Source organism: Crocuta crocuta, unplaced genomic scaffold (genome assembly GCF_008692635.1).
Source record: "Crocuta crocuta isolate KB4526 unplaced genomic scaffold, BGI_CrCroc_1.0 scaffold176, whole genome shotgun sequence".
NCBI classification, from domain to species: Eukaryota; Metazoa; Chordata; class Mammalia; order Carnivora; family Hyaenidae; genus Crocuta; species Crocuta crocuta.
Genome location: NW_027531905.1, coordinates 7,711,596 through 7,722,768, shown reverse-complemented (window position 1 = coordinate 7,722,768; position 11,173 = coordinate 7,711,596). Strand labels below are relative to the sequence as shown.

The window sequence follows — 11,173 nt, the reverse complement described above, 5'->3', positions numbered from 1 at the left end:
TCTCAAATTGTCATGACAAGTTTGTGAAATTGCAGAACTATACGATTTATTTTTAAAGATACGAAACCCAAGAGATTTTCTAACTCAAGTCTTGTCCTAGCATAAATGGTCCACCTTTTTCTCTACAAGACTTTTTTGCCACTCCACAAGGTAGTCCTCTCCATTGCTGGACAGCCCTAGTTTTTTGGAAGCTTTCTATTTCATCGTGCTACAGTGAGTTTCACTTAATTGCTGGTAGTTCTGGGAGAGCAGCATAAAGCCAATCTACTATCTCTTCCACATGCCAGATCTTCAAATATTTGAAGACAGCTGTGGATGTCCCTACATAGGCCTCTGATCCTCCTTGAGTTTATCAGTAGGGCCTTGCAACAATTAGCCAACGGTGTCTTTAAATAGTACTATCAAACTAGGTAATTAACTATTTAAAACTCACATTCTTTGTTTCCCAAGGAAGCACTCTCAGGAGTCTCTATCATTCTAGCCTTACCTACTACTTTTACATTTAACTGAACATTGAATCCTGATTATTAGATCAAATATGTAAGCTACTACTCCAATATATTGTCACCTAAGATTCTGGTGAGCACACTTCTACTGAAGATGTCAATAAGTACTCAGAGACAAGGGCAAGGTCAATGCCCACATTCCAATAACACTGATCTATTAATCATTTATCTACAAGCTTAGTTGCTCTTACTACCAAAAGTCTACCTAAATATCTCATGCTATTATTTACCCATTTACCCAACTTTTTGTTTTCCCACAACTATATAAGCAAGTTCTTTTGTAAGCTCAAATATACATTCATCTTGGACTGGAAACCTGAACTCATCATAAGAAGTTCTTATTTTATCCTTTATTCCAGCCTAGGCTTTCATTTCCACTTAAGTATGCTGAATCCCCACTTTCCAGTTTAGAAATAAAAACAAGAGTCAAGTAGTTCTTCCTCTGCTATGTCAATTATTAATATTAGAGTCCAATGTTATCACAGTAGATTTTTAAGAGCAAAGATCTCATTACATTTTAGTACTCACAGTGCAAACAAGATAATGTGGTATAGAAAAGGTTCCCAATAAATGTCTGTAGAATGAACGAATGACCATGATAATTAACTCTCCTCAGGTTCCTACTTTTCTTAATCAGCTCTCACTTTGTACCCCTTCTATCTTGGATACTTACCCCTTTAAATTTCTGAGCTTATCAAAGAGCTCCTGATATAGTTACACTTTTATTTAACTTCTTTTCTTTCTCAGCAGGATTATTCTCAATTATATAGTCAGAATTACAATTTTAGAGCATCTTATCCTTCTTGAGCTATATTTCTTCTTTATAATCTCTGCACATGGAATTATAAATCAGGCAACATTCATGCTTAATTGGTATTTTCAGTACAATTTTTTGTTTCTTCCTCCATTCTTTATGTTTCAGCTTCAAAACATTTAGTCTCCTAACACTAGAAAAGATAAAAATAATAATATAAATTTGTTCTTTTGTATCTCTAAAGCTTTTATATTTTACTTGCAATGTTCTAACTCCTTAATCTGTAGAATGATTTAAAATCTTAATACTAAACAATACACGAGAAAATAAAAAAGTATTCTAAGGAATTTAAATACTGAACCTAAAATACACATTAGCTTTCAAAAGGAGGCACATTATAACTGATCCTTAAAAATCATACTTAGTAATTTAAATTATAATAGTGCCTCATTTACGTATCAAGTATTTCCCAAACCTCAGCCATCTCAAATGGTTGCCATATCCAGTTCTAGCCCCCCCATCCCCGTCTTGCTCCCTTTCAACCAAAGAGGAAACATCTTAATCAGAAAATTAATAAATTCTGAATAGCATTTAAAAATGGAAATCTCAAAAAAATGGAAATCTCCAAAAATGAGTAAAATCATTCATAATGCTATACAACCACGCAGCTCATATGAGGAGGGCCATCACTTGCTGAGTGTGAATCTAATGGCCATGTCTACAGGCACTAAGCCCAGAAGCATGTAAAACTCAATGGAGAAAGACAGAGAGAAGATAATATAGGGTAAGTAGGAAGGCAGAGAAAGTAACAAGACAGAAGCAAAGGAAGTTTAATGCAATCACTATAGGCAGACAGAAAAACAAGAGTCCTATAACCTGCAATCCTTGAGGATCTCAAGAAATGACAGCTTGAAACCATAATTCATATCCGCAAGGGTGATCACCAATGGATGTTTAACACTGACCAAACATGTTACCTAATAACAAATGAAACACGTTTCTGTCAAAGAAAACATATTTCTATGTATTTTTACCACTCCCCTCTGCCAGTTTTAAAAGTTAACAACAGGGAGGTAGGCTTATATGTGTACCACAATTCTCTCAGCAAAACACTAAAAACTGTCCTTTTATCAGAATTCAAATTAACTTAAAAATTAATAACAATGGGACACGTGTGTGGCTGAGTCTGTTAAGTGTCTGCCTCTTGACTTCAGCTCAAGTCATGAATACAGTTCCTGGGTTCGAGCCCTGCATTGGGCTCTGCACTGAAAGCATAGATCTTGCTTGGGATTATTTATTCCTCTCTCTCTCTCTCTCTCTCTCTCTCTCTCTGCCCCTCCCCCCACTTGCACTCTCTCTTTCTCTCAAAATAAAAACTTTAAAGAAAGTAAGAACATAATTCTATAGTAACTCTACATCTACAAACATTTGGAAGTCTTATGTATATCAACTACCACTATTTTCATGTAGAAAGCCACTCCCATTTCACCACAAACAGTAAACAGAAAATGTAGTTTCATCCTCTGAAAATCAGTTTCTCACAATCTGTAGTATTATTTTATACATGGTTTATTAATCATAAATTTTATTAACCTGATTTTAAATAAAACTGATTTTAAATCACCCTGGAAAAGTTCTATGTTAAAGCTCAAATTCTCCTGTGGTTACTCAATCAGAACATGCTGAAAAAGAAAAAGGAAAGATAAGAAACTAAAAGGTAGTTTTTCTTTCCTCCAGGAAATACAGAGAATCACTTCTATCTCGGCCAAATAACTTAGAATATTGGCAGCTCAAATTGGCATGATTGACACAAGTAGATAACACTCAAAACAAACCCAGGGCTGGGGAAAATTGTATCATAAGCAGTTTTGTGATCCATTTTTTTCCCTCTGCAAAACAGGTAAAAGAATCCTCAAAGATATCACACATAGTCATTTACATACAGTATCATTTTATGGAATTTTCCAAGGTGTTAATTAAAAGTTTTAATGAATGCTAATCATCTGTCAATTTCATTGGCAATCTCTGTTCAACCATATGCTTCTCTTTTACACCTGTAAGTTTTTTAAAAACCATTACTTTAAATTGTTTTACTTCCTTAACATGATATTTGTATTAATATTTAGGAAACAAAACTTCTGCAATCCTATACAGCAACCTTCTATAGCTCTTTTACGTATTTTCTAGCTTCCTTAAATAAGGTATGAGTATATACGATTTGCATGATCATTATAGTTCCAAGAGAAGATCTAAAAATCTTTACTCTTTTTTAAAGTGTCTTTATTCTTTTAAAGTTAAATGGTTTTATGCCCAGGAAACAATTCTGAGCCAGAAAATTAAACACGGCATTGCATCCTAGAACCTGAGAAATGAAATCCCATCTCATTAAATCACTGTACAACTTTTGCCACCTTAATCTTTCTCTGGTTCATATGCTTTTACATTCAAGCTTTCATTCACACATTTTTATTCACAGAGCACTCAGAAGTACTGGGCATACAGCAACGGATAGAATGTTCAAATATTTCTCTCCTCAGTGAGCTTATGTTCTAGTTAAGGGAGGTAATAAGAAAATAAGAAAATGTATAGTAAATTCAAAACAGTAATAAGAACTGAAGAGAAAAATAAAGCAGGAAGCAGTGAGAGAGAAGAGGGAGAGTAAGTGAATTCTTAAAGAGGGTTGGAAAGGAGGGTGAATTTTGAAAAAAGGTGGCCAGGGAAGGACTCACGAAGAAAATACATTTGAGTAAAGACCTAAAGAAGTAGAGAGAACAAGCCATGCAGATATCTGGAGGTAGAGTGTTCTATGAGGCCAGAGCAGCAAGTGCCAGAGCCCTGGGGTGGTACAAGTGTGAGGAGTGTTTGAGCATCAAGTGTGGATGGACCAACTAAACAAAAGGGAAGGTATTAGGCTCTGAGCCCCGAGAGGCAGGACAATAACAAATTGTCATACCAAGGCCACCGATCCATGAGACAAATGGAGCCATTAGGGGCTTTGAACGGAGGAGAAACATGATCTCTCTACATTTTAAAATGATCACTTTGTCTGTTAAAAACTGGCTAGAGATGGGCAATGGTGTTCGCAAGGACACCAGCTAGGAGGCTACCAAAATAACCCAGATGAGAGATGATGATAGCTTGAACTTGAGTGGTGACTGAAGAAGTGGTAAGAGGCAGTCCGAATTTGGATATATTTTGAAGGTGGAAAAGATAAGATTCCTGAGTGAGTAGGATATTAAAGAAAGAAGAGCATAATGATGACTTCAAGGATTTCAACTGAGCAACTGCAAGAATGTAGCTGTCCTAACTGAGATAGAAGAGACGTAGAAGAAGCAGGGATATGGGGCAGGGTCGGGGAAGCAGGAGCTCATTTTTTTTACCTATTATATTAAGTTCTATATATTATATTAGAAATTCAGTGACAGATGTCAAGTAGGCAGTTGGATATAGGAGTTTAAAATTCAAGAGAGCCCTGGTATCCAGATATATATTTAGAAGTCATCAGTGCATCAGTGTACATATGGCATTTAGAGCCATTAGACTGGATGAAAGATTTTTGTTTTGATAGAAATAAGAAGAGGTCCAAGAATTAAGCCCCAGGGCACGCCAATGTTTAGAGACTGCAGTGATGAAGAGGGGCCAAATAAAGAACAGAAAAGCAGCAGCTAGTATGTACAAGAAAACTCAAGAAATGGAAGCCAAGTGAAAAAGCTGTTATGAAGCAACAAGAGTCAACAGTTTCCAGAGGTGCTGGTGGGACAAGTAAGGCAAAGGCTGACAAGTGATCATAGCAGCCTGGAGGCCCCTGTTGACTTGAACCAAGAGCAGTTTTGGTGACATGATGAAGGCAAAGAAATGCCTCTGTGGTTTTAAAAGAAAAAAAGAATTTTTGGGAAGAAAAAAGTATACAACATTTTCATGGAATTCTTCTTTAAACAGAGACAAATGTGGGGTCACTGGGGAAGAGTGACATCAAAAGAATGTTTTTCCTCTTCAAATGGAAGAAACAACGGGTTAGTAGGTTGAGGGGAAAGATCTAGCAAGACAGAAAAAAAAAAATGATAATGCAGAGAGGAGCATCAGTGGAATAATGGATGAGCAGGCCAGAGGAAACAGACAGTAGGATCTTGTGCACAGATGGAGGAGGCTTTACTAAGATCCCTGACACTTCATACACCAGAGAGAGGAGAAGGCAGAGTATACGCGGGCAGGTGCACAGCTATGGTGAAAGAAGTTCTGAGAATCCTCTCCTTGTTCCGTCAGCTTTCTACAAGAAATAGGATGCAAGATCACAAGCTGAGAGGCCGGATGGTAGAGGAGCCATCACAAGTGTAACAAGCATGAGACGAAAGGAGAAAAGCAGGCTCTCCCTGCCACAGCAAGCCAGGCTCTCCTCCGCCACCAAGTCCCAGCAAACACCATTCCTTTTCTTGAGGAATCTGTTCTCCTGAATCATAACACAGATTCCTTATCATTCTGATTTCAACCTGAATGTCATCTCCTCTGACCACCCCAACCAAAGCAGATCCTCAGAATTACTCTCTATCATATTATGCTACTCCATCTTCATATAAATGATTGTATTTTTACTAATAGTTTATTTTCTGTCATGCTCACTAGACTGTAAGCTCCTTGAGAGCAAGGGCTGTCTAGTTTGTTCACTGCTTTATCCCCAGTGCAAAGACAGTGCATGGCAAATGGTTGGTACTTGATTGGCCCAATCCATGGGCTACATTTTGGGACATTTTAACCTCCTCAGAGAAATGTTGTCGACAGGAGACATCTGCTTCTGGTACTGTGATTCTAGATGGAGAGAACCCACATAACTAAAGGATCTGGAGAGGGAGAGAGGAAATAGAAATGCTAGCTGCACTTTCATTACCACTTGAATAGCAGAGTTAAGACCTGTGGCATCACTGTCCTTGCTGAACAATGAAATTAGTTGTAACCTGGTTTGGGACATGACTTGAACTGACCTCTAATTCTGTCACGAAGACAACTCTGTTTTCAAGTTCCACCAAAAATCACTACAGGTAATAGGGACTATACTTCTGTATTTCTTTTCATTTTCTCAGTTGTAGACCATTTTTGTCTCTTTAAGTGTTGCTAAATGCAATCTAAAGAAAATAAAGGGAATTTTCCGACATTCCACAAGAAGCTCAAGTCACATTACCCCGGAGCATATTCAATACCTAGGTCCAACTCTTCACCTTGGAGCAGCCTGGGGAGCACAGACATGAGCACTTAACCAACTAGTGTCTCGGAGGAGCTGAACGTCCTACTTAAGAAAAATGGCTATATTTTTTTGAGAGAGAGCATGAGTGAGTCACTACCAGTTGTAATAAGTGTAAATATCAATTACTTCAGAAATGGTGAATTAAGTTTGCATGGTTTTAAAAGTTACTTTTCCTTTAGGGCACATTACTTATTTGATTACAATGGCTGACTCTAGCAAAGTATTCATTTACAAAAAGCTACCCTCATCATGCACTTCCATAAATGCAAGTTTAATAATTTGAATTATCTTTATTTCAGGGCAAACATCAAGAAAGAATAACCTCTTATGGATCATTATGCAGTGTATTCATGAGAAGGCAGCCAATGAATTTTTTTTAAATTTTTTTTAATGTTTTATTTATTTCTAGGAGAGAGAGAGAGACAGCATGAGCAGGGGAGGGTCAGAGAGAGAGGGAGACACAGACTCTGAAACAGGCTCCAGGCTCTGAGCTGGCAGTCAGCACAGAGCCCGACGCGGGGCTCGAACCCCCGAACCGCGATATCATGACCTAAGCGAAAGTCGGACGCTTAACCGACTAAGCCACCCAGGCGCCCCGGCAGCCAATGAATTTGAGAGGACACTGTGTGTTAATATAAGCCTGTGACTAACATGCTCTCTTCATAGCCACGTCTTAGGATTGCATTTATACAAAGTGGCAGAGTTGGCTCTGCTGGTTTTGGACTGTACACCCTCTTTTATGGAAAATATCAACAGGGATTTTTCTTCATGGCTGGAGGTCTTTTCCTCATCTAAATATTAAAGTCTGATAAGTCTTCCCAACTTACTGGAGCATAATCATGCTTGCTACTTCTTAATTAGGAGCAGGGTGATAACTATTAAAAGTTGAAAGAGTTTCCTGGTGGCTGCAACAAGTTTCAACATGATCCTAAGCTTTGTCAATAACCACAAGGGGGAAAAAAAAGCAAAAAGAAAATGCCTCTCTAGAGTCCTTCATTCCTGAGAGAAAGGTGACTGCTACTGTTATTATATCAGGATATTGATTATATTGATGTTATTATATCAAGATTGAAGGACATCTTACCAAAGGAGGCCCAACGGTGGACCCAGCCGTGTTCAGGGTGGAGGATACAGACCAGCAAGAGAGACAAGACCCGGGTTCTATGATCAATTCTCTTACTTATCTATGTGACCCTCAATTTCTTCTAATAGGTTTGGAAGAAGAATTATAGATGTCCCAGTCTAAAATTCTATCCATAGGCCAGTGTAAAATCTTGAAGAAAAATTTGCAAAACATTCCTAAAATCCCTGGGCATTACAGCTTCTCTCTTTTTACTAGGCAAATACTCTTATTTTGATAGCTGGTATTGGTGTGCCACTTTTCAATTTACAGAATATTTGAGCTCTTATATATGCTATCCCATTCATACCTCAGATTAGCCTTGAAAAATATGTTATAACTGTTTCCTTCATAAGCTTGGGAAGAAAGAGAAGAAAGAAGAAAAGAGATCAAGTGGCTTTCATAACATCAGAATGGAGGTGCCATACCCAGAAATACCTGTCCCTAACACTTCGCTTGGAATTATAACTTATCAGTACAAACCAAAATGTAGAGACCAGTTACTAGTAGAGAATGGAAACAAGCAATAAATAAGGATAGAATTTAAAACAAAAAACCTTTGAGAAAAGAAAAATTACAAATGGTCCCATGAACTCAGATAATATATCACATTACTTTACCACATTGGGTTTTTCCCCCACCATTTAGTTCACCGTTCTTCAGAGAATTCAGCCTAAAATAAATTTGTCTGCAGTGGCAAATTTCCTAAAACAAATATTAAACATGGCTACTGGGATTTCTGTAGCATGTTATCAAAATAATGAGTTATAAATACTCAATTTATATACCACATACCTATTACCAAAAAGAAAATATACACATCATCCCCTAGGCCTGAACTAAAATTTATATTTACATTAGTCAAGAAAAAGAAAAAGAAAACAAGAAGTAGAATCTGAGGAGAGTTCAAGTATAAAGGTCACAGGACGTACTGTCAACACTCAGTGGTACCGTCAGAAACCTCATTCCAACCTGTGGAGCAACCCAAATGGATATAACCCAAAAGTAGACCTTGTATTTTTCCCCCCAGGGGTTATAACTTGCAGGACTAGTGCCTTTCCAGCTGAAGACGATAAAGTTTAAACTTTATCAAAAGGTATACAGCATATAAAAAAGATCATAAACCCATCAACACAAATAACTGTGAATCTGGCTACACTATGGCTGTTCCACATGTCACCAAAGCAGGGAATGAAACACTGACATCGATTTGAATGCTGCAGTTGAAAAATGTGTCCATGTAACTGACTCATTTTAACTCTCACAAAAATCCTGTGAGGTAAACCCAACTGTTACAGGTGAAGAAGGGGAAATTCAGAGAAATTAAGTAGCCCAAGACAAGAAAACCCGGATGATGGCTTGAGATTCTTTCCCTGCTATGCTACTTCTGAAGCAGTAATACAAAAAGTGGTGGGGTGTTTGATAGGAGTAATGGGCACATATACTTAAGCCATTAAGAACTAAGAGTAGTCTTATAAAAAGAATACAGAGGGATGCCTGGGTGGCTCCCTCAGTTCAGCGTCTGACTTGGGCTCAGGTCATGATCTCATAGTTCATGAGTTCAAGCTCCATACTGGGCTCCAAGCTAACTGCTCAGAGCCTGGAGCCTGCTTCAGATTCTGTGTCCCCTCTCTCTCTGTCCCTCCCCTCTCATGTTCCCTCTCTCTCAAAAATAAGTAAAAACATTTCATTTTTTTTTTTAAAAATGCATAGAACTTTCCTAGAATGGCCATTTTTATTGCCCTTCTCCACTCAATATCCATTATGTAATAAGAACTAATGTAGGAATTTAAAGTACAAGGAAAACAGAAGGGAGGGAGAAACGAAGTACAAAAAGAGAAAGGTAGAAACAGAGGAAGCATAAACTTCCTAACTTAGCCAAATAAATATATCTCTTCTCTGGACTAGAGACTGTGATAGCAATATATAATTGTGCAGGCTAGACTAAAAAGTGATGTCTTAGCTTTGTGCAGTGGCAGTATTGTAGCTAAGGAGGTTTATCCAAGGTGTGATTATTGCTAATTGAAAAAGTGATGTCTTAAAATTTAAAACAAAAATATGTAGTTGAAATTTACATGTAAATATTGAGATAAAGAAAACTGTTAAAATCTATTAAAACTGCTAGGATCCCATTGTACTTTAAAACAAAAAGTTGTCTATGGTAAACCCATGGCATTATTATGGAGGTAACAAAATTACTTACAAAGCCAAATCAAACTTAATTAAAATTGAAACAAGTTGATAGCTAATTCATAGTAATTCAAACCTTATTTTCAGTACACACATTAATTTAAGTTTTCCACAGTAGTCACCTCACTAGGAAAATCCGTTCTATGTCTTAACCCTCCTCAAGAAATGGCGATTCCCTAAATAATTCAAGTTTTCAAATTATCTTCAATAAAATAAAATAGTACTTACCTATTTTTGCTTAATCCAACATTCTTTGTTGAACCTATTTTATTTATTTTTTTTTAAGTGTTTTATTTATTTCTAGGAGAGAGAGACAGTGTGAGCAGGGGAGGGTCAGAGAGAGAGGGAGTCACAGACTGAAACAGGCTCCAGGCTCCGAGCTGGCAGTCAGCACAGAGCCCGACGCGGGGCTCGAACCCACAAACCGCGAGATCATGACCTAAGCAAAAGTCGGAAAGTCGGACGCTTAACCGACTAAGCCACCCAGGCGCCCCAATTGTTGAACCTATTTTAGTTTATATCAACCTTTCTAATATTATTCCTGGTGGTGGAGCATTCCAAGGAACTTTGGGGGTATCAAAGTGACAGATTTGAACATGGTGATATTTGAAATCCCTCCAACATGAAAATGAAACGATCTGGTGAATAATCACTTTATTATTAAATAAATCTACAAAATGATGTCTTTTAAAATCTGTTACTGTATACGTTAGTCACGAAATTTTATGTGTATATATAACTGTGTATGGTCCTTACTGTTAATCTACAGAAATGATCTATTTGCAAGCAGCTGCAACAGTCTACAAGTGCCTAAAATGATCTTGAAGAGCCATAAAATAAACTCAGATGAAGAAACTCCCTAAAACAGATGCTGTTTCAAAGGGGTACAGGTACCCCAATGTTTATGGCAGTGCTATTGATGATAGCCAAAGCATGAAAAGATCCCAAATGTCCATCGACAGATGAATGGATAAAGAAGATATGGTGTGTATACACACACACACACACACACACACACACACACAATGGAGTGTTACTTGGCAATCAAAAAGAATGAAACCTTGCCATTTGCAGCTACCTGGATGGAACTAGAGGTTATTATGCTAAGCAAAGTTAGTTAGAGAAAGAAAATATCATATGACTTTACTCATAGGAGGAATTTAAGATACAAAACTGATGAACATAAGAGAAGGGAGGCAAAAATAATATAAAAACAAGGAAGGGGACAAAACATAAGAGACTCAAACAAGGAGAACAAACTGAGGGTTGCTGGAGGGGCTGTGGGTGGGGGGATGGGCCAAATGGGTCAAGGGCATTAAGGGAGAGACTTGTTGGGATGAGCACTGGGTGTTATACAAAGGGGATGG

At 37.6% G+C, this 11,173-nt stretch overlaps 1 pseudogene; it reads left to right on the top strand.

Annotated features, from left to right (window-relative positions):
* The first annotated feature begins 9,577 nt into the window (after positions 1-9,577).
* Positions 9,578-9,646, top strand: LOC144240292 (U4 spliceosomal RNA; annotated as a pseudogene).
* Positions 9,647-11,173: the final 1,527 nt, after the last annotated feature.